Here is a 5,720-nt window from a genome sequence, read left to right on the forward strand (position 1 = left end):
ATATCGGGTGAGAAAGTTTTATACCTGAATGTTTTGAGGATGAAAGGAAAGATCAGCAACGGTACAAGGGGGAAATGGCTGATATTATCTTTGTGCTATTCAAGATCCCACAACATGTAATAAGTGAATAAATGGCAAATTTGTTGTTAAATTTAGTATATTAACATGAATGCATATCATGAATCAATTCTCTTCTACTAATGCATTTTAATAAATTCTTTTCATAAATTATAAACTATAAACAAACTCCAATGGTATCTCCATTGTTAAGAAAACATACGCACTTTACTACTCGGGATATTTGACTAACTAGTTACTACTGAATATAGGTGATGAAGTCATCTGCATTGCTTTTGCAACCATAAATGGAAACTGCTGGTTGCTAATGAAAACTTTACAACAATTTTAGGCTGTAGCTATCATACGGTGACAGAGAACAAAACTTTTTTTTAGATATATTGGTGACGGTAAGTCTAAGCATTCGACCTCATAAAAGCTTGTTCAGTAAACCTTACAGAAAGAAGCCATAATGGATGCATATATATTGTACTAGATGAATGCATGCATAAAGGAACTAGAGTGCAATATAGAAAACCGACCCAGATGTCCCTGAACAGTAAAGCCTAGCCTGTTCCTCTCTACTTCCTTCGTCAATCAACCACCAACCTAGTAACCTGTAAGAAAGGAAACATCAACTTTGTAGTGTGCACAATGCTTTCATTTTTATCTTCACTTGGTACTGACACAGAAGAATTTAAGCAACTATTGATTGAGATTTACTTAACAAACGCTACCTTGAACCATGGTGCAAGAACCCAAAAAATTCACAAACTTTTGATGATATATCAATGTATCTTCCAGAACCAACTCCACTATGTAGTAAAATAACAATTTTCTCAATCAATCTATATGCAGAAAGAGCAACACCGACTCCTTGTAGCAGCAGAAGGGGTGAGAAAAGGACAGGAGTTGATATATTTCTTGCACTAGGTGGTGTTCCCTGGCATCACAGTTTAATATGTAATAGAGATACAACTTGAACATTCAAGAATATATCAAACGGATGCCATTCACAACCACCATACCTCTAAGTGCATGAAAAGCATGATCTGAAAACAAATAAATGAAATTTTCATAACATGTCCTCCAATATCCTGAAGGTTGCATATTCTGCTGTTCTGGCGGCTGTCTTCATCAGAAGATATTACCAAGCCTCTGCTCCAGTCAAGATATCTTATAGTCATTGAAGACGAGCTGGATTCCCCAAGGTGAGAATTTCGATGAATTGCGGGGTTGTACATACAAGGCAAAGCACTCTGCAATACCGCAACACAACTTGAAATATTACTACACTAGAAGAATGACAAGGAAGAAAACAAAATATAATCAATGAAAAATGATTGTATTGTACCCAAAATTTATGAATAAATCCCACCAGCCTAGAGCTGCAACATCACCTGCACATCGTTGAAGATGTATAAATGTATTAGCAGCGCATATGCTGAATGGTCTCAAACAAGAATACATAGTAGGAAAAAAGGAAATTTTCACTGACATATCAATCATTTTTAAATACAAATCTGTAACAAAGAAAAGTAAATGTTCCATGAAATAGTACCAAAAAGAAAAAAGCAAGAAAAAAGAAACTAGATCAAAAGAAATACTACCCTTAAAACTAAGAAACAAACAACTTACCAAATAACTTCAAAAGAGTGAAAGTTGTGGCAGCAATAAGAAGACCATAGATATTGCAACCCAAAAATGCTACAAACCAAATACCAGAAATTTAATATCAGTTCTCTATCTAATTATCAAGGCACAATACTTTAGCACTAGATGTAGACAAAAAGATCATCTCAAAGACCATATGTATCATTACTATCATCACATGATCATATGATCTGGTAAAAGTATAAGATATAATGCATGGATTCATATCAATGTCGTATCGGTGTGCGACAGAAACAAACTGCTGACATGTCATAATACATATGAGACACACCAGGACACCAAAAAAATGTTTGTACATGGTAATGATACGCCCAGACACAATGATCATAGTTACTAGTTAACAGATTTGCTTTCCCTGGAACCATGAACCAGAAGAAGAAGATAATGGCAGAACCATAGAAAAGAGACTAGGGTGAGTTTGCAATTCTCTTTTAAAATGAATTGAGCCTAAAATAACAGATAAAATTAAGCTTAATCTCTATGTTGGAAGAATATGCATTAGCATTCATATGCAGTGTCGCCATACACATATCATATAATATCCATGATGGTGCTCCGTGAAGTACAACTATACAAGCATGATGTAGCCATGAAATGCTGTTATAATATAAGCAGGTTCAAATATCAATATCGTTAATTCTATTTCTTTTACTTTTTTAGCTTTTCCCCCTTCTTAATAACCATGACTCGACAGAACAGGGGATTTTTTTCTTCTTCAAAATTAAGTTGTCCCTTGTGAAAAGTGAACCATGAATGGAAGCATAATGCTTGAATAAAAGCAGCCAAATTATATAACTGGATATCTTTTCAGTTATAAAAGTTATGACTGTGTAACCATAGGTTAATTAAATCAGGCATGCCCGAATTTTTTAATGAGTTATGTACTATCCCTGAAATAAATTCTTTAGTCACTACTGCTTACAAACTTACAGGAAGGGTTTCCCATATCACTTCATCGCTCATGCTTTCCTCATCTCCGGGCATCAAAGCTCGGCACATCCTGTCAAAAATTAAAGAAAAAAAGTCATTGCGCCTAGAAACAGTTGATAAGATTAAACTGCATAACAGTAACATTTAATTTAACACTACAATCCCAAAGCCACCTACAATTGACTTGGTACTTTGTGAAAATACCATAGCATCATTAGTTCTTGCTATATTGAAAATTGGGTTTATGGAGAGTGTGGATTTTCTTCTCCACGGCTCAAATGCTAAAGACATTGGTTAGGAATCAATAGAAAGTAATAAAAACTAAAGAGACTGGTTTATCTGGAATGACTAGCAGGTACTAGTATCCAGCCAGACACCAACAATCAATAATGAGCGCAAGCGCTCCAATAACAATACTACTAGCAATACTCCGATGCCCCTAGGCAGCCTATACACCAAGTGCGCATAGAAAGACTTGAAAGTTAAAACAATGCAATGCAACATTTTCCCCCCAACATAATTAGAGGTCAAGCTAGGTGAGAATGGGAAATAAAGGTTTATGAATTTGTTGAAGTAAGCAACATATGAAGTTGGCATGAGGCTAAAGTTCACATGATACTATATATATATATATAAACCCACATAGCAGGTGGTGGATATTTTATGCCCTTACTGTTAATAAATTTTGTATGGTTTCATTCGGATTCTTGTTGGCAGGAGCCAACATTAGCAAATCAATTTAGCTAAAACAAGATTTTATAGTACACATCAAGTACTCAAGCAACAAAATATGACAATGAGCAGAAAGGGGGGGGGGGAGAGAAAATACCTGATGTTATCAATCAGAATAGCTATTTCAAATGCAAGCAGGGGAAGAAAGACAATCTTCAAACTAACAACTGCAACACATCCATTTTTTTAAACAATTTAAATTAATAAGATAACAAATGGGAATATGGAGTAATTATTAACATGCTAACTTAAGCATATAAAGTTATTAGTGATTCAATAATAAAAATTCCCCTTCAAACTAACAACTGCAACACATCCATTTTTTTAAACAATTTAAATTAATAAGATAACAAATGGGAATATGGAGTAATTATTAACATGCTAACTTAAACATATAAAGTTATTAGTGATTCAATAATAAAAATTCCCCTTCAGCATATCGGAGAGTATAAGTAAGATAGAGTACTAAAGCAAAATAATAATAAATTAAATTAGAGGATAAGATTTATAAATAAAAAACAAGAATATCTCAGATTATCATGTTCAGAGGATGTTGCCTGCGTACCATAGCTGCTGTCAAGATGTATACACAATAGTAGCTCAAAAGCAACAAGAAAAGGCGTTGACATGACAGCATGAAATGGAGCCCACTGTGCATGAGAAACACAGGTTATTGATCTGTATTATTATGAAACACTGACACAAACAATTTTCTCACAGTTAATGATGACATCCAAACTTAGAGATTATCTGTCATACATGGCGATCGTGAGGCATCGATGGAGCAGGCAAAGAAAACCTACCACGTGCTACAGCTGCATGAGAAAGCCATAAAGGGGAAAACACAACCCTGCACAATGAAATAAAAAGCAAGCAAATAAAAAGCAGAGAAAGAGCGGTATGATTTCTTACTACCATAAGATGATTAACATGTTCTCGTCTCCAAGCTTAGCAACAAATGCTTACAAGTTCTCTTCCAAACCATTCACCTATAAAGTGTAAGTGTATAACTTGCAGTTTCATAAGGGCATCTATGCATGACGGACTGCTAATTGCATTTAAAGCATTTAATTTTTTACATGACCGCATCGACAAGTATCCAAGTCAACAGATCAAGTACCGGACATATCACAAAGGAAAATAAAGAGATAAACGCATTGCTAAACCCTTAATCATGCGGTTTTATGACACTTGTTATATGCTTGAATTTATGGACATCCCAACAAAGTAGCTAAACCAGTCAATGTTTCACGGTATAGAACATGCCCTTTGGCACATAAATTTAGAACTCTACAGATTAAGCACATAAACAATCACGTCTCCACTCCATTTTACAAACAAGTGTATTTCCCATTGTAAGCATGTACCAATGATTAATTTGCTGAGAGCAAATTGACTGACTGACGAAGTAAAATGATAGTAAAAAAAGAAATTACATCAAAAAAATTCAAAGCACAAGAAAAAAAAATTCAAAGCACAATATAAAGAAAATTTATTGCAAATGGAACAGTACAAGAAAGTTTTAAATGTTGTTTAATTCAAGTGGAATAGTGAATATAGTGGATACAATAAGCAAAACAAATAATAAGCATAAAAGCAAACGGTGGCTAAACAAGAGAATCAATTGCAAATAAAACCCATAAGCAAAATGAACGAAACGAGAGAGAGACGAACCACCAAGAGTAAGAGATGACATGATGAAGCTTGAGAGCGAGCAAGAGGGTGAAGGAGAAGAGCAAGGCATGGGCAACCAGAGCCTGCAGAGACTTCCTCACCCTTCTCCATGTCATCACTCTCCTCTCTACCAACATACCCATAACCAAAAAACAAAAATAGAAATAAAAAAAATTAACGGAATTGTTAAGAAACCCAGAAATGAAAAGGAAATCAGAATCAAAATCAATAAAAAAAGGCAACTTGGGTTTCACGCGAAAGCAAAGCAAAGCAAGCAAGGCCGAGGATTGGGTTGTTTAATGCTTATCCTGATGGTCAAAGGTGGGAGAATGGGTTGGGACGAAATTACTCTTGAGAAATGAAGATCTTGGAGAAAGGGTCATGGGAGGGAAAGAAGAGGAGAGTAATTTGGTGAAGAAAGAAAAATAGAATGAAGCAACGCAGTGCGTGCCCACGTGAATTCGAATTTGATATTTTTATATGCCTAATGGACGGAGGAAGATAGTGGGCGAACGCTTTACTTTTATTTTATTTTAATCGTAAAACTTTTAACTTAATAAAAAAAGTGATTACAAAAACCCTCAAACTAATGGAATATGTGTGTATCTATTGTAAAATTGAATTCGACTCTAATATATATTATATAAATATAA

At 34.7% G+C, this 5,720-nt stretch overlaps 1 pseudogene; it reads right to left on the reverse strand.

Annotated features, from left to right (window-relative positions):
• Positions 1-509: 509 nt before the first annotated feature.
• On the reverse strand, positions 510-5,457 carry LOC120158856 (annotated as a pseudogene).
• Between the last annotated feature and the right edge of the window lie 263 nt (positions 5,458-5,720).

Source organism: Hibiscus syriacus, unplaced genomic scaffold (assembly GCF_006381635.1).
Source record: "Hibiscus syriacus cultivar Baekdansim isolate YM2019G1 unplaced genomic scaffold, ASM638163v2 tig00111331_pilon, whole genome shotgun sequence".
Taxonomy (NCBI): domain Eukaryota; kingdom Viridiplantae; phylum Streptophyta; class Magnoliopsida; order Malvales; family Malvaceae; genus Hibiscus; species Hibiscus syriacus.